This window comes from Topomyia yanbarensis, chromosome 3 (assembly GCF_030247195.1).
Source record: "Topomyia yanbarensis strain Yona2022 chromosome 3, ASM3024719v1, whole genome shotgun sequence".
Taxonomy (NCBI): domain Eukaryota; kingdom Metazoa; phylum Arthropoda; class Insecta; order Diptera; family Culicidae; genus Topomyia; species Topomyia yanbarensis.
Window position 1 is genome coordinate 304,681,398 of NC_080672.1, and position 24,993 is coordinate 304,706,390.

Genomic DNA, 24,993 nt, shown 5'->3' on the forward strand with positions numbered 1-24,993 from the left:
TATCGCTATCGCTATCCTATCGCTATCGCTATCGCTATCGCTATCGCTATCGCTATCGCTATCCGCTATCGCTATCTGCGGCCAAGATTTCAAATCCGGAAATGCACGTGCAAAAAAGTGAAATTTCACTGGCGAATATGCAAGTGCAAAACTCCTCCTGCAACATTTCTGGAATGAAGTTGCATGTGCAAAATTTAAGGTACGAAAATGCACGTGCGAAATTCAGCTTGCGAAATCCGCTATCCTCTATCCGCTATCCGATATTCGCTGTGCGCTGTCCGCTATCGCTACCCGTTATCCGCTATCCGCTATCGCCATACGCTATTCGCTATCGCTATCCGATGTTCGCCCTCCGCTATAGAATTCCACGAAATTGCTCGTGCAAAATTCCGCTATCCGCTATCCGCTATCGCTATCCGCTATCCGCTATCGCTATCCGCTATCCGCTATCCGCTATCAGCTATCCGCTATCGCTATCCGCTATCTGCGGCCAAGATTTCAAATCCGGAAATGCACGTGCAAAAAAGTGAAATTTCACTTGCGAAAATGCAAGTGCAAAACTCCACCACCTATCGCTATCCGCTATCGCTATCGCTATCCGCTATCCGCTATCCGCTATCGCTATCGCTATCGCTATGCGCTATCGCTATCGCTATCGCTATCGCTATCGCTATCCGCTATCGCTATCCGCTATCCGCTATCCGCTATTGCTATCCGCTATCGCTATGCGCTATGCGCTATCCACTATCGCTATCCGCTATCGCTATCGCTATCGCTATCGCTATCGCTATCGCCTTCGCTATCGCTATCGCTATTGCTATCGCTATCGCTATCGCTATCGCTATCGCTATCGCTATCGCTATCGCTATCGCTATCGCTATCGCTATCGCTATCCGCTATCGCTATCTGCGGCCAAGATTTCAAATCCGGAAATGCACGTGCAAAAAAGTGAAATTTCACTTGCGAATATGCAAGTGCAAAACTCCACCTGCAACATTTCTGGAATGAAGTTGCATGTGCAAAATTTAAGGTACGAAAATGCACGTGCGAAATCTAGCTTGCGAAATCCGCCATCCGCTATCCGCTATCGCTATCCGCTATCGCTATCACTATCGCTATCGCTATCGCTATCGCTATCCGCTATCGCTATCACTATCGCTATCGCTATCGATATCGCTATCGCTATCGCTATCGCTATCGCTATCGCTATCGCTATCGCTATCGCTATCGCTATCCGCTATCCGCTATCGCTATCGCTATCGCTATCCGCTATCCGCTATCCGCTATCCGCTATCCGCTATCCGCTATCCGCTATCCGCTATCCGCTATCCGCTATCCGCTATCCGCTATCCGCTATCCGCTATCCGCTATCCGCTATCCGCTATCCGCTATCCGCTATCCGCTATCCGCTATCCGCTATCCGCTATCCGCTATCCGCTATCCGCTATCCGCTATCCGCTATCAGCTATCCGCTTTCCGCTATCCGCTTTCCGCTATCCGCTATCGCTATCGCTATCCGCTATCCGCTATTTCAAATCCGGAAAGTGAAATTTTACTTGCGAAAATGCAAGTGCAAAACTCCTCCTGCAACATTTCTGGAATGAAGTTGCATGTGCAAAATTTAAGGTACGAAAATGCACGTGCGAAATTTAGCTTGCGAAATCCGCTATCCTCTATCCGATATCCTCTATCCGCTATCCGATATTCGCTATGCGCTGTCCGCTATCGCTAACCGTTATCCGCTATCGCTATCGCTATCGCTATCGCTATCGCTATCGCTATCGCTATCGCTATCGCTATCGCTATCGCTATCGCTATCCGCTATCGCTATCCACTATCGTTATCCGCTATCGCTATCCGCTATCCGCTATCGCTATCCGCTATCCGCTATCCGCTATCCGCTATCCGCTATCCGCTATCCGCTATCGCTATCCGCTATCCTCTCTCCGCTATCGCTATGCGCTATCCGCTATCGCTATCCGCTATCGCTATCGCTACCGCTATCGCTATCGCTATCGCTATCGCTATCGCTATCGCTATCGCTATCGCTATCGCTATCCGCTATCGCTATCCGCTTTCGCTATCCGCTATCCGCTATCCTCTATCCGCTATGCGCTATCGCTATCGCTATGCGCTATCCGCTATCGCTTTCCGCTTTCCGCTATCCGCTATCGCTATCGCTATCCGTTATCGCTATCCGCTATCGCTATCCGCTATCCTCTATCCGCTATCCGCTATCGCTATCGCTATTGCTATTGCTATTGCTATCGCTATCGCTATCGCTATCGCTATCGCTATCGCTATCGCTATCGCTATCGCTATCGCTATCGCTATCGCTATCGCTATCGCTATCGCTATCGCTATCGCTATCGCTATCGCTATCGCTATCGCTATCGCTATCGCTATCGCTATCGCTATCGCTATCGCTATCGCTATCGCTATCGCTATCGCTATCGCTATCGCTATCGCTATCGCTATCGCTATCGCTATCGCTATCGCTATCCGCTATCGCTATCCGCTATCCGCTATCCTATATCAGCTATCCTATATCAGCTATCCGCTATCGCTATCGCTATCGCTATCGCTATCGCTATCGCTATCGCTATCGCTATCGCTATCGCTATCGCTATCGCTATCGCTATCGCTATCGCTATCGCTATCGCTATCGCTATCGCTATCGCTATCGCTATCGCTATCGCTATCGCTATCGCTATCGCTATCGCTATCGCTATCCGCTATCCGCTATCGCTATCCGCTATCGCTATCCGCTATCCGCTATCGCTATCGCTATCCGCTACCGCTATTGCTATCGCTATCGCTATCGCTATCGCTATCCGCTATCCGCTATCCGCTATCCGCTATCCGCTATCCGCTATCCGCTATCCGCTATCCGCTATCGCTATCCGCTATCGCTATCCGCTATCGCTATCGCTATCCGCTTTCGCTATCCGCTATCGCTATCCGCTATCCCCTATCCGCTATCGCTATCCGCTATCCGCTATCGCTATGCGCTATTGTAAGTTTGTCTTACTTAGAATGAATTATTTTATTCAATATTTAGTTTTTATATGCATGACGATTGCCATGCATACATCGATACATAGTACATAGGGTCATAGCGTTAGACGCCTGGAGTGACAATTTGCTGCGCCGTATCCATGTGCCTTGCACGTCATCAAATGTGCAGCGTCGACAATAGACCTCGGTGATCGACCGCTCGAGTTGGTCACCGGTGTGCTGTGCGAATAAAGTTCGATTGAGTACAGTCGAACTTTATATAGCACGGTACAATTTAATTAGTGGGACGTCACACCTATCCCCTACAGAAAATGATGAGACTTCAGGTGAAATCATTTTATACACTCCAGATGCCTATAAAATCATATCTTAGTTTTATAATATTTTTTTTCCATTTTTTCTTCTTTTCTTCTTTTTTTTACTTTTTTTTTGTTTCTAAATAATTAAATTTTGCACTTCTCGGCAAGTGCTGAAAGTAATGCAATCGTTCCCTTCCTTTTACGAGGATGAAAATATATGATTTTCTGTATATAATATTTTGTAGGTTTTAGTTGTTTTCAAGGTCTTACCACTAATGATACGCATTGGCAGGCTTAATGTTTTTACCGTTTCACTCAGTTTCTTGTTTTTTTGAGCTAGTATCATGCTGCTGGTTAGGCTTATTCTAATTTTATTAATTCAAGGTAACCACAGTAGTCTTATCAAATCATAATAAAATTAGATTTGTAGTTATTTAATCACTCTATTTTTATGCACAGTTTGTTCTTCTTTTGTCTCACAATGTTCTATTACAATGTTGGGATGTAGGATGTTTTTTATAATAAATGGACCTGAATATACTGGATCTAATTTCCTTCTGTTCTCTATTTTTAACCAAACTTTGTCGTTAATTTTTACATTTAATGGATTTGTTTGATCGGCTTGATCTTTTATTCTCATAACTTTGTTTTTATTTAGTAATCCTCGAGCTTTGGAAACTGTTTGTTGAATTTTGAATTTTAGTTCCGAATAATAATGTTCATGATTGTAGACTGGATCTATAGTGTCTGCATTTTTCAAATATAATGGAAAGTTAACTGGTTTTCCAAATACAAGTTCAAAAGGAGCAAATTTTATATCTGAATGGGGTGAAGTATTGTAACAAAAGGCATAGTATGAAATAAATGAGTCCCAATCATTGCGCTCTTCATTAATGAAATGTCTTAAGTATTCATTAAGAAAACGATGATTTCGTTCTAAGCTACCAACTGTTTGAGGATGGTAAGCAGTTGCAAAGTTATGATCTATTTTTAATATTTTACATACATTTTCAAAAATTTCATTCTTATACTCAGTTCCCATATCTGTTTTTATTGCAGATGGACAACCGTATATAAGTACAAAACTTTCGATGAATGCTTTCGCTACTGTTATAGCTTGCTTATCCACTAAAGGTGTGATAATTACATATTTGGATAAATCGCATTGCAAAGTGAGTGCATAACGATTTCCATTATTTGTTTTGGTAAATGGACCTACCGTGTCGATTGATATCAAATTGAACACTTTAGCAGGTGTTGTTGTGTGAATAAATTTTTCACTTGTTTTCATTTTGTGTTTATTTTGTTTACATAGAATGCATTGTTTGACATAATTGGTTATTGTGGACTTCATATTCGTCCAATAATAGTTTCTTCGTAATTTCATCAATAGTTTATTTATACCTACATGTCCTCCCAAGAGAGTATTGTGGTTTTCAGCTATGATGTTTTGAATATCTATTTTATTTTTTATCACTGCAGCTTTTTTATATAGTATTATACAGACGTCTTTTAATGTTTCGTTGCAGCTTTCTTTAAATTTTTGAACGTTCATTTTTTTGAATATAATGCTGCTTAATTCTAGCGCTAGTTTCTTTATTGACATTTTCTTGGCCATTTCATTTATTTGCTTTAACGCATTTTGGACATCTATAACATTTTTTTTGTAAGTAAGTTGCACTGATGCTAACTCTTTTTTCTTTGTTTTTGATGTGATTTTTATTGTTATTATCGAATGGCGCATTTCAAAGACCAATTTTGGTAAACTGAAAGCGTCTATATTGTTGACAGATTCATAAGCCCTGAGGTGATCAGTCTCAGTAGCATTATCAACTGTTATTTTGTTTTGGTCGATTTTCCCAGTTCTAGACCTAGTTTGAACTGGCAGGACAAGTAGTACTTCAGAATTGATAGTTACGCGTGAAAGAGCATCAGGTACCGTATTATTTTTGCCTTTCACGTATTCGATATCAAATGAGAAGTCTTCTAAATCCGTTCTCATCCTTGTTAATTTGGAGGATGGTTCTTTCATCGAAAATAAATATATAAGAGGTCGGTGATCAGTTTTCACTAAAAAGCGTCTTCCATATAAATATGGTCGAAAATGTTTGATTGCCCAGTGGATGGCTGTTAATTCTTGTTCTATAGTAGACTTATTACTTTCTCCTTTGGTGAACATTCTACTAGCGTATGCAACAGGTAGTTCAGCATCGCCATGTAATTGAGATAACACAGCTCCGCATGCTAATTTAGATGCGTCTGTGCTTAAAATAAATTGTTTATTGAAGTCCGGAAATTGTAAAATTCTTGGTGACATAAGCTCTTGTTTTAATTTTTCAAACGCATTTTTACACTCTTCACTCCACTTGAAGACTGCATTCTTTTTCAGAATTGCATTCAATGGAGCGGTTATATCAGAAAAGTAAGGTATGAACCTTCTGTAATAATTACAAAATGCGACAAAACGTCGTACTTCGTCCGCATTTTGGGGTACCGGATATTTTTCAATCACGGAGAATTTTGCCTTGTCAGGTTGAATTCCTTCGGCGGATATATGATGTCCTAAATAAGTAACATCTGCACAGAAGAAATGACATTTAGCAGGATTTAGCTTGAGATTAAATTGTTGGAGTTTGGTGAACACTCTTTCTAAATTTTTCAAATGGTGGTCAATAGAACATCCAATGACAATAATATCATCGATGTACAGAAAAGCACATTCCGGAGGAAGACCGCTTAAAGCTATAGTCATCATCCTTTGAAAACTATTGGGCGAGATTGACAGTCCAAATGGAAGTCTGTTAAACTCATAATGCCCTTGATGTGTGGAGAAGGCTGTTAACTTTTTTGAGTTTTTGTCTAGTTCGATTTGATGAAATCCTGACATCAAATCAAGAGTCGAAAAATATTTCGCTCTCCCAAGTTGGTCCACAATATCATCTATTCTAGTTAGAGGAAATTTGTCGGCTATAATTTTTTTGTTAAGTTGACGAAAATCACAGACTAAACGATGCTTTTGATCTTTAGTATTGGATTTTTTCGGTACTAACAAAATTGGTGTGTTATAAGGTGACGTGGAGTCTTGAATAATTCCTTTCTCGAGTAAATCATTAACTTGTTTCGTTATTTCAGCTCTGTGAACTTCAGGAGTTCTGTAGTTTTTTATGTATACTGGTGTGTTGTCGGTAATATTTATATTTTGTTTATAAAAGTTATTGCAGGTTAGCATATCACCTTGCAAAGAGAAAATATTATTAAATTTTTTGCATAATTCTATTAATTTGCCTTTGGCTTCAGCATTTACACCATCAATATTTAATTCTTTCATGAGATTTGTATTTCGGTTTTCCTGGTCAACCTCTTTGAACGTATACATTATATATTGTTGTAGAGGGATTATCTGTTTAGTAAAATTTTTATCAATTATTACTGCTTTATTTGTTGTGTTAATGAATTTAGCTATTGCATGTTCTGAATTAACGATAGCGTTTCCGCAAAATACTCCGGGTTGAACTTCACATGACAGTAAAACGTTATCTTCTTTGGTGCTCTTCGTATTTATTTGTCTATAAACCTCACAGCGAGGTGGTAGGACAATTGTATCTTCACAAGTGTCTTCAATTATTATTTCAATTGGACCAAGGCTAGTAGCGCATGTTAATGTCCAAGTGTCATAATCAATATTACAATGATATTTGGTGAGAAAGTCTCGACCTAAAATACCATCTGTCGGAATTGGAAATTCGTCATTCACTATATGAAATTTATGTAATAGCGATACACCATCGCTAGTATACAGTTCTGTAGTCATAGAACCTTTAGTTTCAGTTTTGATATTGTTTATTCCCGTAATCAAGCATTTGTCAGTTATTGTGATAAATTCGTCTTGGTTTAATTTATTGGGTTTCAGAATCGATATCTCTGCTCCCGTATCTATCAAAAATGGTTTGGTATGAATATTGAAAATGTATCTGGTCAATGGTTCCTTATTTGGGATAATGGGACTGCTTGTTGTGTTTGCTGTTGTTGTTCTTGCGGGTTGCTTATACCCCCAACATGCTGAGCATGTTGATTCTGCTGCTGCTGCTGCTGTGGCTGTTGAGGGCCTTGCCAGTTTTCCGCATCGTTGTAAAATATTTGATTATGTTGACGAGTATTTCCACCCCGTGTGTAACTTTGTCCGCGGTGATTCTGGATTCCGCGGCCTCTATTTCCATTTTGGTGTCCCCGATAATTGTAGTTATTTTGATTGAAAGGGCGGTTTTAGTAATATCCAATATTTAGTCTCCTGGCCATCTTGCCACACCGCGTGCTGCTCTAACGTATTTATTATATTTATTAGCGGATCTCCGCTTACCGTAGGATTTTTACTTGTACGCGACCCCATTTTTTTAACTGTCACTGGTTGAGTGGGTAGCGGTCGGACGGCTGAATCTCGGTTAACTTGGCTAATGCTTAATAGTCACGTACTCATTCTCGATAATAGTAAGGTTCGTTCACTTGGTCGTAACTTAGCATCAGGTCACTTAATTCACTTGGTCGTAGTTTAACGGAATGGCGTATCTCACAATTTGGCTAGTTCTCATTCTTTTGGTTATTTTTCTTAGCACACTGGACGAATTTTCCACCACTGGAACTCCTCACTTTTATTTGTATAAGTTCTTCTGGAGTTATTGGTAGTTGCTGTGCGATCACTACTAATCAGTTGGGTCTTTAGATCTCCATTTTCACTTAACACACGCGAGAACGGAACGAGCTGTTAGGATTCGCGGATCTACAGTACAAGTGCGGGTTCGTGCCGCTGGTAATCACTGCTCGGATACGAGCCACGGTCTGCCATGTAAGTTTGTCTTACTTAGAATGAATTATTTTATTCAATATTTAGTTTTTATATGCATGACGATTGCCATGCATACATCGATACATAGTACATAGGGTCATAGCGTTAGACGCCTGGAGTGACAATTTGCTGCGCCGTATCCATGTGCCTTGCACGTCATCAAATGTGCAGCGTCGACAATAGACCTCGGTGATCGACCGCTCGAGTTGGTCACCGGTGTGCTGTGCGAATAAAGTTCGATTGAGTACAGTCGAACTTTATATAGCACGGTATAATTTAATTAGTGGGACGTCACACTATCCGCTATCCGCTATCCGCTATCGCTATCGCTATTGCTATTGCTATCGCTATCGCTATCGCTATCGCTATCGCTATCGCTATCGCTATCGCTATCGCTATCGCTATCGCTATCGCTATCGCTATCGCTATCGCTATCGCTATCGCTATCGCTATCGCTATCGCTATCGCTATCGCTATCGCTATCGCTATCGCTATCGCTATCGCTATCGCTATCGCTATCGCTATCGCTATCGCTATCCGCTATCGCTATCTGCGGCCAAGATTTCAAATCCGGAAATGCACGTGCAAAAAAGTGAAATTTCACTTGCGAATATGCAAGTGCAAAACTCCTCCTGCAACATTTCTGGAATGAAGTTGCATGTGCAAAATTTAAGGTACGAAAATGCACGTGCGAAATTTAGCTTGCGAAATCCGCTAACCTCTATCCGCTATCCGATATTCGCTGTGCGCTGTCCGCTATCGCTACCCGTTATCCGCTATCCGCTATCGCCATACGCTATTCGCTATCGCTATCCGATGTTCGCCCTCCGCTATAGAATTCCACGAAATTGCTCGTGCAAAATTCCGCTATCCGCTATCCGCTATCGTTATCGCTATCCGCTATCCGCTATTGCTATTGCTATCGCTATCGCTATCGCTATCGCTATCGCTATCGCTATCGCTGTCGCTATCGCTATCGCTATCGCTATCGCTATCGCTATCGCTATCGCTATCGCTATCGCTATCGCTATCGCTATCGCTATCGCTATCGCTATCGCTATCGCTATCGCTATCGCTATCGCTATCGCTATCGCTATCGCTATCGCTATCGCTATCGCTATCGCTATCGCTATCGCTATCGCTATCGCTATCGCTATCGCTATCGCTATCGCTATCGCTATCGCTATCGCTATCGCTATCGCTATCGCTATCGCTATCCTATCGCTATCGCTATCGCTATCGCTATCGCTATCGCTATCGCTATCCGCTATCGCTATCTGCGGCCAAGATTTCAAATCCGGAAATGCACGTGCAAAAAAGTGAAATTTCACTGGCGAATATGCAAGTGCAAAACTCCTCCTGCAACATTTCTGGAATGAAGTTGCATGTGCAAAATTTAAGGTACGAAAATGCACGTGCGAAATTCAGCTTGCGAAATCCGCTATCCTCTATCCGCTATCCGATATTCGCTGTGCGCTGTCCGCTATCGCTACCCGTTATCCGCTATCCGCTATCGCCATACGCTATTCGCTATCGCTATCCGATGTTCGCCCTCCGCTATAGAATTCCACGAAATTGCTCGTGCAAAATTCCGCTATCCGCTATCCGCTATCGCTATCCGCTATCCGCTATCGCTATCCGCTATCGCTATCCGCTATCCGCTATCAGCTATCCGCTATCGCTATCCGCTATCTGCGGCCAAGATTTCAAATCCGGAAATGCACGTGCAAAAAAGTGAAATTTCACTTGCGAAAATGCAAGTGCAAAACTCCACCACCTATCGCTATCCGCTATCGCTATCGCTATCCGCTATCCGCTATCCGCTATCCGCTATCGCTATCGCTATCGCTATCGCTATCCGCTATCGCTATCCGCTATCCGCTATCCGCTATTGCTATCCGCTATCGCTATGCGCTATGCGCTATCCGCTATCGCTATCCGCTATCGCTATCCGCTATCGCTATCGCTATTGCTATCGCTATCGCTATCGCTATCGCTATCGCTATCGCTATCGCTATCGCTATCGCTATCCGCTATCGCTATCCGCTATCGCTATCTGCGGCCAAGATTTCAAATCCGGAAATGCACGTGCAAAAAAGTGAAATTTCACTTGCGAATATGCAAGTGCAAAACTCCACCTGCAACATTTCTGGAATGAAGTTGCATGTGCAAAATTTAAGGTACGAAAATGCACGTGCGAAATCTAGCTTGCGAAATCCGCTATCCGCTATCCGCTATCGCTATCCGCTATCGCTATCACTATCGCTATCGCTATCGCTATCGCTATCGCTATCGCTATCGCTATCCGCTATCGCTATCACTATCGCTATCGCTATCGCTATCGCTATCGATATCGCTATCGCTATCGCTATCGCTATCGCTATCGCTATCGCTATCGCTATCGCTATCGCTATCGCTATCGCTATCGCTATCGCTATCGCTATCGCTATCGCTATCGCTATCGCTATCGCTATCCGCTATCCGCTATCCGCTATCCGCTATCCGCTATCCGCTATCCGCTATCCGCTATCCGCTATCCGCTATCCGCTATCCGCTATCCGCTATCCGCTATCCGCTATCCGCTATCCGCTATCCGCTATCCGCTATCCGCTATCCGCTATCCGCTATCCGCTATCCGCTATCCGCTATCCGCTATCCGCTATCCGCTATCCGCTATCCGCTATCCGCTATCCGCTATCCGCTATCCGCTATCCGCTATCCGCTATCCGCTATCCGCTATCCGCTATCAGCTATCCGCTTTCCGCTATCCGCTTTCCGCTATCCGCTATCGCTATCCGCTATCGCTATCGCTATCCGCTATCCGCTATTTCAAATCCGGAAAGTGAAATTTTACTTGCGAAAATGCAAGTGCAAAACTCCTCCTGCAACATTTCTGGAATGAAGTTGCATGTGCAAAATTTAAGGTACGAAAATGCACGTGCGAAATTTAGCTTGCGAAATCCGCTATCCTCTATCCGATATCCTCTATCCGCTATCCGATATTCGCTATGCGCTGTCCGCTATCGCTAACCGTTATCCGCTATCGCCATACGCTATTCGCTATCGCTATCCGATGTTCGCCCTCCGCTATAGAATTCCACGAAATTGCTCGTGCAAAATTCCGCTATCCGCTATCCGCTATCGCTATCCGCTATCCGCTATCGCTATCCGCTATCCGCTATCGTTATCCGCTATCGCAATCCGCTATCGCAATCCGCTATTGCTATCAGCTATCCGCTATCCTCTATCCGCTATCGCTATCCGCTATCAGCTTCCGCTATCCGCTATCCGCTATCCGCTATCGCTATCCGCTATCGCTATCACTATCCTCTATACGCTATCGCTATCCGCTTTCGCTATCCGCTATCGCTATCCGCTATCAGCTATCGCTATGCGCTATCCGCTATCAGCTATCCGCTATCCGCTATCCGCTATCCGCTATCCGTTATCGCTATCGCTATTCGCTATCCGCTATCGCTATCGCTATCCGCTATGGCTATCCGCTATCGCTATCCGCTATCGCTATCGCTATCCGCTATCCGCTATCGCTATTCACTATCCGCTATCGCTATCGCTATCGCTATCTTTATCCGCTATCTGCTATCAGCTATCGCCAAACGATATTCGCTATCGCTATCCGCTATCGCTATCTGCGGCCAAGATTTCAAATCCGGAAATGCACGTGCAAAAAAGTGAAATTTCACTTGCGAATATGCAAGTGCAAAACTCCACCTGCAACATTTCTGGAATGAAGTTGCATGTGCAAAATTTAAGGTACGAAAATGCACGTGCGAAATCTAGCTTGCGAAATCCGCCATCCGCTATCCGCTATCGCTATCCGCTATCGCTATCCGCTATCGCTATCACTATCGCTATCGCTATCGCTATCGCTATCCGCTATCGCTATCACTATCGCTATCGCTATCGCTATCGATATCGCTATCGCTATCGCTATCGCTATCGCTATCGCTATCGCTATCCGCTATCGCTATCGCTATCGCTATCGCTATCCGCTATCCGCTATCGCTATCGCTATCGCTATCCGCTATCCGCTATCCGCTATCCGCTATCCGCTATCCGCTATCCGCTATCCGCTATCCGCTATCCGCTATCCGCTATCCGCTATCCGCTATCCGCTATCCGCTATCCGCTATCCGCTATCCGCTATCCGCTATCCGCTATCCGCTATCCGCTATCCGCTATCCGCTATCCGCTATCCGCTATCCGCTATCCGCTATCCGCTATCCGCTATCCGCTATCAGCTATCCGCTTTCCGCTATCCGCTTTCCGCTATCCGCTATCGCTATCGCTATCCGCTATCCGCTATTTCAAATCCGGAAAGTGAAATTTTACTTGCGAAAATGCAAGTGCAAAACTCCTCCTGCAACATTTCTGGAATGAAGTTGCATGTGCAAAATTTAAGGTACGAAAATGCACGTGCGAAATTTAGCTTGCGAAATCCGCTATCCTCTATCCGATATCCTCTATCCGCTATCCGATATTCGCTATGCGCTGTCCGCTATCGCTAACCGTTATCCGCTATCGCTATCGCTATCGCTATCGCTATCGCTATCGCTATCGCTATCGCTATCGCTATCGCTATCGCTATCGCTATCGCTATCGCTATCCGCTATCGCTATCCACTATCGTTATCCGCTATCGCTATCCGCTATCCGCTATCGCTATCCGCTATCCGCTATCCGCTATCCGCTATCCGCTATCCGCTATCCGCTATCCGCTATCGCTATCCGCTATCCTCTCTCCGCTATCGCTATGCGCTATCCGCTATCGCTATCCGCTATCGCTATCGCTACCGCTATCGCTATCGCTATCGCTATCGCTATCGCTATCGCTATCGCTATCCGCTATCGCTATCCGCTTTCGCTATCCGCTATCCGCTATCCTCTATCCGCTATGCGCTATCGCTATCGCTATGCGCTATCCGCTATCGCTTTCCGCTTTCCGCTATCCGCTATCGCTATCGCTATCCGTTATCGCTATCCGCTATCGCTATCCGCTATCCTCTATCCGCTATCCGCTATCGCTATCGCTATTGCTATTGCTATTGCTATTGCTATCGCTATCGCTATCGCTATCGCTATCGCTATCGCTATCGCTATCGCTATCGCTATCGCTATCGCTATCGCTATCGCTATCGCTATCGCTATCGCTATCGCTATCGCTATCGCTATCGCTATCGCTATCGCTATCGCTATCGCTATCGCTATCGCTATCGCTATCGCTATCGCTATCCGCTATCGCTATCCGCTATCCGCTATCCTATATCAGCTATCCTATATCAGCTATCCGCTATCGCTATCGCTATCGCTATCGCTATCGCTATCGCTATCGCTATCGCTATCGCTATCGCTATCGCTATCGCTATCGCTATCGCTATCGCTATCGCTATCGCTATCGCTATCGCTATCGCTATCGCTATCGCTATCGCTATCGCTATCGCTATCGCTATCGCTATCCGCTATCCGCTATCGCTATCCGCTATCGCTATCCGCTATCCGCTATCGCTATCGCTATCCGCTACCGCTATTGCTATCGCTATCGCTATCGCTATCGCTATCCGCTATCCGCTATCCGCTATCCGCTATCCGCTATCCGCTATCCGCTATCCGCTATCCGCTATCGCTATCCGCTATCGCTATCCGCTATCGCTATCGCTATCCGCTTTCGCTATCCGCTATCGCTATCCGCTATCCCCTATCCGCTATCGCTATCCGCTATCCGCTATCGCTATGCGCTATTGTAAGTTTGTCTTACTTAGAATGAATTATTTTATTCAATATTTAGTTTTTATATGCATGACGATTGCCATGCATACATCGATACATAGTACATAGGGTCATAGCGTTAGACGCCTGGAGTGACAATTTGCTGCGCCGTATCCATGTGCCTTGCACGTCATCAAATGTGCAGCGTCGACAATAGACCTCGGTGATCGACCGCTCGAGTTGGTCACCGGTGTGCTGTGCGAATAAAGTTCGATTGAGTACAGTCGAACTTTATATAGCACGGTACAATTTAATTAGTGGGACGTCACACCTATCCCCTACAGAAAATGATGAGACTTCAGGTGAAATCATTTTATACACTCCAGATGCCTATAAAATCATATCTTAGTTTTATAATATTTTTTTTCCATTTTTTCTTCTTTTCTTCTTTTTTTTACTTTTTTTTTGTTTCTAAATAATTAAATTTTGCACTTCTCGGCAAGTGCTGAAAGTAATGCAATCGTTCCCTTCCTTTTACGAGGATGAAAATATATGATTTTCTGTATATAATATTTTGTAGGTTTTAGTTGTTTTCAAGGTCTTACCACTAATGATACGCATTGGCAGGCTTAATGTTTTTACCGTTTCACTCAGTTTCTTGTTTTTTTGAGCTAGTATCATGCTGCTGGTTAGGCTTATTCTAATTTTATTAATTCAAGGTAACCACAGTAGTCTTATCAAATCATAATAAAATTAGATTTGTAGTTATTTAATCACTCTATTTTTATGCACAGTTTGTTCTTCTTTTGTCTCACAATGTTCTATTACAATGTTGGGATGTAGGATGTTTTTTATAATAAATGGACCTGAATATACTGGATCTAATTTCCTTCTGTTCTCTATTTTTAACCAAACTTTGTCGTTAATTTTTACATTTAATGGATTTGTTTGATCGGCTTGATCTTTTATTCTCATAACTTTGTTTTTATTTAGTAATCCTCGAGCTTTGGAAACTGTTTGTTGAATTTTGAATTTTAGTTCCGAATAATAATGTTCATGATTGTAGACTGGATCTATAGTGTCTGCATTTTTCAAATATAATGGAAAGTTAACTGGTTTTCCAAATACAAGTTCAAAAGGAGCAAATTTTATATCTGAATGGGGTGAAGTATTGTAACAAAAGGCATAGTATGAAATAAATGAGTCCCAATCATTGCGCTCTTCATTAATGAAATGTCTTAAGTATTCATTAAGAAAACGATGATTTCGTTCTAAGCTACCAACTGTTTGAGGATGGTAAGCAGTTGCAAAGTTATGATCTATTTTTAATATTTTACATACATTTTCAAAAATTTCATTCTTATACTCAGTTCCCATATCTGTTTTTATTGCAGATGGACAACCGTATATAAGTACAAAACTTTCGATGAATGCTTTCGCTACTGTTATAGCTTGCTTATCCACTAAAGGTGTGATAATTACATATTTGGATAAATCGCATTGCAAAGTGAGTGCATAACGATTTCCATTATTTGTTTTGGTAAATGGACCTACCGTGTCGATTGATATCAAATTGAACACTTTAGCAGGTGTTGTTGTGTGAATAAATTTTTCACTTGTTTTCATTTTGTGTTTATTTTGTTTACATAGAATGCATTGTTTGACATAATTGGTTATTGTGGACTTCATATTCGTCCAATAATAGTTTCTTCGTAATTTCATCAATAGTTTATTTATACCTACATGTCCTCCCAAGAGAGTATTGTGGTTTTCAGCTATGATGTTTTGAATATCTATTTTATTTTTTATCACTGCAGCTTTTTTATATAGTATTATACAGACGTCTTTTAATGTTTCGTTGCAGCTTTCTTTAAATTTTTGAACGTTCATTTTTTTGAATATAATGCTGCTTAATTCTAGCGCTAGTTTCTTTATTGACATTTTCTTGGCCATTTCATTTATTTGCTTTAACGCATTTTGGACATCTATAACATTTTTTTTGTAAGTAAGTTGCACTGATGCTAACTCTTTTTTCTTTGTTTTTGATGTGATTTTTATTGTTATTATCGAATGGCGCATTTCAAAGACCAATTTTGGTAAACTGAAAGCGTCTATATTGTTGACAGATTCATAAGCCCTGAGGTGATCAGTCTCAGTAGCATTATCAACTGTTATTTTGTTTTGGTCGATTTTCCCAGTTCTAGACCTAGTTTGAACTGGCAGGACAAGTAGTACTTCAGAATTGATAGTTACGCGTGAAAGAGCATCAGGTACCGTATTATTTTTGCCTTTCACGTATTCGATATCAAATGAGAAGTCTTCTAAATCCGTTCTCATCCTTGTTAATTTGGAGGATGGTTCTTTCATCGAAAATAAATATATAAGAGGTCGGTGATCAGTTTTCACTAAAAAGCGTCTTCCATATAAATATGGTCGAAAATGTTTGATTGCCCAGTGGATGGCTGTTAATTCTTGTTCTATAGTAGACTTATTACTTTCTCCTTTGGTGAACATTCTACTAGCGTATGCAACAGGTAGTTCAGCATCGCCATGTAATTGAGATAACACAGCTCCGCATGCTAATTTAGATGCGTCTGTGCTTAAAATAAATTGTTTATTGAAGTCCGGAAATTGTAAAATTCTTGGTGACATAAGCTCTTGTTTTAATTTTTCAAACGCATTTTTACACTCTTCACTCCACTTGAAGACTGCATTCTTTTTCAGAATTGCATTCAATGGAGCGGTTATATCAGAAAAGTAAGGTATGAACCTTCTGTAATAATTACAAAATGCGACAAAACGTCGTACTTCGTCCGCATTTTGGGGTACCGGATATTTTTCAATCACGGAGAATTTTGCCTTGTCAGGTTGAATTCCTTCGGCGGATATATGATGTCCTAAATAAGTAACATCTGCACAGAAGAAATGACATTTAGCAGGATTTAGCTTGAGATTAAATTGTTGGAGTTTGGTGAACACTCTTTCTAAATTTTTCAAATGGTGGTCAATAGAACATCCAATGACAATAATATCATCGATGTACAGAAAAGCACATTCCGGAGGAAGACCGCTTAAAGCTATAGTCATCATCCTTTGAAAACTATTGGGCGAGATTGACAGTCCAAATGGAAGTCTGTTAAACTCATAATGCCCTTGATGTGTGGAGAAGGCTGTTAACTTTTTTGAGTTTTTGTCTAGTTCGATTTGATGAAATCCTGACATCAAATCAAGAGTCGAAAAATATTTCGCTCTCCCAAGTTGGTCCACAATATCATCTATTCTAGTTAGAGGAAATTTGTCGGCTATAATTTTTTTGTTAAGTTGACGAAAATCACAGACTAAACGATGCTTTTGATCTTTAGTATTGGATTTTTTCGGTACTAACAAAATTGGTGTGTTATAAGGTGACGTGGAGTCTTGAATAATTCCTTTCTCGAGTAAATCATTAACTTGTTTCGTTATTTCAGCTCTGTGAACTTCAGGAGTTCTGTAGTTTTTTATGTATACTGGTGTGTTGTCGGTAATATTTATATTTTGTTTATAAAAGTTATTGCAGGTTAGCATATCACCTTGCAAAGAGAAAATATTATTAAATTTTTTGCATAATTCTATTAATTTGCCTTTGGCTTCAGCATTTACACCATCAATATTTAATTCTTTCATGAGATTTGTATTTCGGTTTTCCTGGTCAACCTCTTTGAACGTATACATTATATATTGTTGTAGAGGGATTATCTGTTTAGTAAAATTTTTATCAATTATTACTGCTTTATTTGTTGTGTTAATGAATTTAGCTATTGCATGTTCTGAATTAACGATAGCGTTTCCGCAAAATACTCCGGGTTGAACTTCACATGACAGTAAAACGTTATCTTCTTTGGTGCTCTTCGTATTTATTTGTCTATAAACCTCACAGCGAGGTGGTAGGACAATTGTATCTTCACAAGTGTCTTCAATTATTATTTCAATTGGACCAAGGCTAGTAGCGCATGTTAATGTCCAAGTGTCATAATCAATATTACAATGATATTTGGTGAGAAAGTCTCGACCTAAAATACCATCTGTCGGAATTGGAAATTCGTCATTCACTATATGAAATTTATGTAATAGCGATACACCATCGCTAGTATACAGTTCTGTAGTCATAGAACCTTTAGTTTCAGTTTTGATATTGTTTATTCCCGTAATCAAGCATTTGTCAGTTATTGTGATAAATTCGTCTTGGTTTAATTTATTGGGTTTCAGAATCGATATCTCTGCTCCCGTATCTATCAAAAATGGTTTGGTATGAATATTGAAAATGTATCTGGTCAATGGTTCCTTATTTGGGATAATGGGACTGCTTGTTGTGTTTGCTGTTGTTGTTCTTGCGGGTTGCTTATACCCCCAACATGCTGAGCATGTTGATTCTGCTGCTGCTGCTGCTGTGGCTGTTGAGGGCCTTGCCAGTTTTCCGCATCGTTGTAAAATATTTGATTATGTTGACGAGTATTTCCACCCCGTGTGTAACTTTGTCCGCGGTGATTCTGGATTCCGCGGCCTCTATTTCCATTTTGGTGTCCCCGATAATTGTAGTTATTTTGATTGAAAGGGCGGTTTTAGTAATATCCAATATTTAGTCTCCTGGCCATCTTGCCACACCGCGTGCTGCTCTAACGTATTTATTATATTTATTAGCGGATCTCCGCTTACCGTAGGATTTTTACTTGTACGCGACCCCATTTTTTTAACTGTCACTGGTTGAGTGGGTAGCGGTCGGACGGCTGAATCTCGGTTAACTTGGCTAATGCTTAATAGTCACGTACTCATTCTCGATAATAGTAAGGTTCGTTCACTTGGTCGTAACTTAGCATCAGGTCACTTAATTCACTTGGTCGTAGTTTAACGGAATGGCGTATCTCACAATTTGGCTAGTTCTCATTCTTTTGGTTATTTTTCTTAGCACACTGGACGAATTTTCCACCACTGGAACTCCTCACTTTTATTTGTATAAGTTCTTCTGGAGTTATTGGTAGTTGCTGTGCGATCACTACTAATCAGTTGGGTCTTTAGATCTCCATTTTCACTTAACACACGCGAGAACGGAACGAGCTGTTAGGATTCGCGGATCTACAGTACAAGTGCGGGTTCGTGCCGCTGGTAATCACTGCTCGGATACGAGCCACGGTCTGCCATGTAAGTTTGTCTTACTTAGAATGAATTATTTTATTCAATATTTAGTTTTTATATGCATGACGATTGCCATGCATACATCGATACATAGTACATAGGGTCATAGCGTTAGACGCCTGGAGTGACAATTTGCTGCGCCGTATCCATGTGCCTTGCACGTCATCAAATGTGCAGCGTCGACAATAGACCTCGGTGATCGACCGCTCGAGTTGGTCACCGGTGTGCTGTGCGAATAAAGTTCGATTGAGTACAGTCGAACTTTATATAGCACGGTATAATTTAATTAGTGGGACGTCACACTATCCGCTATCCGCTATCCGCTATCGCTATCGCTATTGCTATTGCTATCGCTATCGCTATCGCTATCGCTATCGCTATCGCTATCGCTATCGCTATCGCTATCGCTATCGCTATCGCTATCGCTATCGCTATCGCTATCGCTATCGCTATCGCTATCGCTATCGCTATCGCTATCGCTATCGCTATCGCTATCGCTATCGCTATCGCTATCGCTATCGCTATCGCTATCGCTATCGCTATCGCTATCGCTATCGCTATCCGCTATCGCTATCTGCGGCCAAGATTTCAAATCCGGAAATGCACGTGCAAAAAAGTGAAATTTCACTTGCGAATATGCAAGTGCAAAACTCCTCCTGCAACATTTCTGGAATGAAGTTGCATGTGCAAAATTTAAGGTACGAAAATGCACGTGCGAAATTTAGCTTGCGAAATCCGCTAACCTCTATCCGCTATCCGATATTCGCTGTGCGCTGTCCGCTATCGCTACCCGTTATCCGCTATCCGCTATCGCCATACGCTATTCGCTATCGCTATCCGATGTTCGCCCTCCGCTATAGAATTCCACGAAATTGCTCGTGCAAAATTCCGCTATCCGCTATCCGCTATCGTTATCGCTATCCGCTATCCGCTATTGCTATTGCTATCGCTATCGCTATCGCTATCGCTATCGCTGTCGCTATCGCTATCGCTATCGCTATCGCTATCGCTATCGCTATCGCTATCGCTATCGCTATCGCTATCGCTATCGCTATCGCTATCGCTATCGCTATCGCTATCGCTATCGCTATCGCTATCGCTATCGCTATCGCTATCGCTATCGCTATCGCTATCGCTATCGCTATCGCTATCGCTATCGCTATCGCTATCGCTATCGCTATCGCTATCGCTATCGCTATCGCTATCGCTATCGCTATCGCTATCCTATCGCTATCGCTATCGCTATCGCTATCGCTATCGCTATCGCTATCGCTATCGCTATCCGCTATCGCTATCTGCGGCCAAGATTTCAAATCCGGAAATGCACGTGCAAAAAAGTGAAATTTCACTGGCGAATATGCAAGTGCAAAACTCCTCCTGCAACATTTCTGGAATGAAGTTGCATGTGCAAAATTTAAGGTACGAAAATGCACGTGCGAAATTCAGCTTGCGAAATCCGCTATCCTCTATCCGCTATCCGATATTCGCTGTGCGCTGTCCGCTATCGCTACCCGTTATCCGCTATCCGCTATCGCCATACGCTATTCGCTATCGCTATCCGATGTTCGCCCTCCGCTATAGAATTCCACGAAATTGCTCGTGCAAAATTCCGCTATCCGCTATCCGCTATCGCTATCCGCTATCCGCTATCGCTATCCGCTATCGCTATCCGCTATCCGCTATCAGCTATCCGCTATCGCTATCCGCTATCTGCGGCCAAGATTTCAAATCCGGAAATGCACGTGCAAAAAAGTGAAATTTCACTTGCGAAAATGCAAGTGCAAAACTCCACCACCTATCGCTATCCGCTATCGCTATCGCTATCCGCTATCCGCTATCCGCTATCCGCTATCGCTATCGCTATCGCTATCGCTATCCGCTATCGCTATCCGCTATCCGCTATCCGCTATTGCTATCCGCTATCGCTATGCGCTATGCGCTATCCGCTATCGCTATCCGCTATCGCTATCCGCTATCGCTATCGCTATTGCTATCGCTATCGCTATCGCTATCGCTATCGCTATCGCTATCGCTATCGCTATCGCTATCCGCTATCGCTATCCGCTATCGCTATCTGCGGCCAAGATTTCAAATCCGGAAATGCACGTGCAAAAAAGTGAAATTTCACTTGCGAATATGCAAGTGCAAAACTCCACCTGCAACATTTCTGGAATGAAGTTGCATGTGCAAAATTTAAGGTACGAAAATGCACGTGCGAAATCTAGCTTGCGAAATCCGCTATCCGCTATCCGCTATCGCTATCCGCTATCGCTATCACTATCGCTATCGCTATCGCTATCGCTATCGCTATCGCTATCCGCTATCGCTATCACTATCGCTATCGCTATCGCTATCGATATCGCTATCGCTATCGCTATCGCTATCGCTATCGCTATCGCTATCGCTATCGCTATCGCTATCGCTATCGCTATCGCTATCGCTATCGCTATCGCTATCGCTATCGCTATCGCTATCGCTATCCGCTATCCGCTATCCGCTATCCGCTATCCGCTATCCGCTATCCGCTATCCGCTATCCGCTATCCGCTATCCGCTATCCGCTATCCGCTATCCGCTATCCGCTATCCGCTATCCGCTATCCGCTATCCGCTATCCGCTATCCGCTATCCGCTATCCGCTATCCGCTATCCGCTATCCGCTATCCGCTATCCGCTATCCGCTATCCGCTATCCGCTATCCGCTATCCGCTATCCGCTATCAGCTATCCGCTTTCCGCTATCCGCTTTCCGCTATCCGCTATCGCTATCCGCTATCGCTATCGCTATCCGCTATCCGCTATTTCAAATCCGGAAAGTGAAATTTTACTTGCGAAAATGCAAGTGCAAAACTCCTCCTGCAACATTTCTGGAATGAAGTTGCATGTGCAAAATTTAAGGTACGAAAATGCACGTGCGAAATTTAGCTTGCGAAATCCGCTATCCTCTATCCGATATCCTCTATCCGCTATCCGATATTCGCTATGCGCTGTCCGCTATCGCTAACCGTTATCCGCTATCGCCATACGCTATTCGCTATCGCTATCCGATGTTCGCCCTCCGCTATAGAATTCCACGAAATTGCTCGTGCAAAATTCCGCTATCCGCTATCCGCTATCGCTATCCGCTATCCGCTATCGCTATCCGCTATCCGCTATCGTTATCCGCTATCGCAATCCGCTATCGCAATCCGCTATTGCTATCAGCTATCCGCTATCCTCTATCCGCTATCGCTATCCGCTATCAGCTTCCGCTATCCGCTATCCGCTATCGCTATCCGCTATCGCTATCACTATCCTCTATACGCTATCGCTATCCGCTTTCGCTATCCGCTATCGCTATCCGCTATCAGCTATCGCTATGCGCTATCCGCTATCAGCTATCCGCTATCCGCTATCCGCTATCCGCTATCCGCTATCCGTTATCGCTATCGCTATTCGCTATCCGCTATCGCTATCGCTATCCGCTATGGCTATCCGCTATCGCTATCGCTATCCGCTATCCGCTATCGCTATTCACTATCCGCTATCGCTATCGCTATCGCTATCTTTATCCGCTATCTGCTATCAGCTATCGCCAAACGATATTCGCTATCGCTATCCGATGTTCGCCATCCGCTATAGAATTCCACGAAATTGCTCGTGCAAAATTCCACGTGCAAAATTAAACGAAAATGCATGTGCAGAATTCCGCGTGCAAAATTTAAGGTACGAAAATGCACGCGCAAAATTTTACTTGCGAAATTCTAGGTAGGGTCCACTGTCTGCTATCGCTATTCGCTATCGCTATCCGCTATCGCTATCACTATCATCTATACGCTATCGCTATACGCTATCGCTATCCGCTTTCGCTATCCGCTATCGCTATCTGCTATCGCTATCCGCTATCCGCTATCCGCTACCCGCTATCGCTATCCGCTATCGCTATCCTCTATACGCTATCGCTATCGCAATCCGCTATCGCTATCCGCTATCGCTATCCGCTATCGCTATCCGCTATCGCTATGGCTATCCGCTATCTGCTATCGCTATTTGCTATCGCTATCCGCTATCGCTATCCGCTATCGCTATCCGCTTTCGCTATCGCTATCGCAATCCGCTATCGCTATCCGCTATCGCTATCCGCTATCGCTATCCGCTATCGCTATCCGCTATCGCTATCCGCTATCGCTATGCGCTATCCGCTATCAGCTATCAGCTATCAGCTATCAGCTATCAGCTATCAGCTATCCGCTATCCGCTATCGCTATCGCTATCGCTATCGCTATCGCTATCGCTATCGCTATCGCTATCGCTATCGCTATCGCTATCGCTATCGCTATCGCTATCGCTATCGCTATCCGCTATCCGCTATCAGCTTCCGATATCCGCTATCCGCTATCCGCTATCCGCTATCCGCTATCAGCTATCAGCTATCAGCTATCAGCTATCCGCTATCCGCTATCCGCTATCCGCCATCAGCTTCCGCTATCCGCTATCGCTATCGCTATCGCTATCCGCTATACGCTATCCGCTACCCGCTATCGCTATCCGCTATCGCTATCCGCTATCGCTATCCGCTATCGCTATCCGCTATCGCTATCCGCTATCGCTATCCGCTATCGCTATCCGCTATCGCTATCCGCTATCGCTATCCGCTATCTGCTATCGCTATCGCAATCCTCTATACGCTATCGCTATCCGCTATCGCTATGGCTATCCGCTATCTGCTATCGCTATCCGCTATCGCTATCCGCTATCGCTATCCGCTATCGCTATCCGCAATCGCTATCCGCTATCGCTATCCGCTATCGCTATCCGCTATCGCTATCCGCTATCGCTATCCGCTATCGCTATCCGCTATCGCTATCCGCTATCCGCTATCCGCTATCCGCTATCCGCTATCCGCTATCCGCTATCCGCTATCCGCTATCCGCTATCGCTATCCGCTATCCGCTATCGCTATCGCTATCGCTATAGCTATCGCTATCGCTATCCGCTATCGCTATCGCTATCGCTATCGCTATCAGCTATCAGCTATCAGCTATCGCTATCGCTATCGCTATCGCTATCGCTATCGCTATCGCTATCGCTATCGCTATCGCTATCGTTATCGCTATCGCTATCGCTATCCGCTATCGCTATCCGCTATCGCTATCCGCTATCGCTATCCGCTATCCGCTATCCGCTATCCGCTATCCGCTATCGCTATCCGCTTCCGCTATCCGCTATCCGCTATCCGCTATCAGCTATCGCTATCGCTATCGCTATCGCTATCCGCTATCCGCTATCCGCTATCCGCTATCGCTATCCGCTATCGCTATCTGCGGCCAAGATTTCAAATCCGGAAATGCACGTGCAAAAAAGTGAAATTTCACTTGCGAAAATGCAAGTGCAAAACTCCACCTGCAACATTTCTGGAATGAAGTTGCATGTGCAAAATTTAAGGTACGAAAATGCACGTGCGAAATTTAGCTTCCGAAATCCGCTATCCTCTATCCGATATCCTCTATCCGATATTCGCTATGCGCTATCCGCTATCGCTAACCGTTATCCGCTATCCGCTATCGCCATACGCTATTCGCTATCGCTATCCGATGTTCGCCATCCGCTATAGAATTCCACGAAATTGCTCGTGCAAAATTTCACGTGCAAAATTAAACGAAAATGCATGTGCAGAATTCCGCGTGCAAAATTTAAGGTACGAAAATGCACGCGCAAAATTTTACTTGCGAAATTCTAGGTAGGGTCCACTGTCTGCTATCGCTATCCGCTATCGCTATCTGCTATCGCTATCCGCTATACGCTATACGCTATACGCTATATGCTATACGCTATCCGCTATCCGCTATCCGCTATCCGCTACCCGCTATCGCTATCCGCTATCGCTATCCGCTATCGCTATCGCTATCCTCTATACGCTATCGCTATCGCTATCCGCTATCGCTATCCGTTATCGCTATCCGCT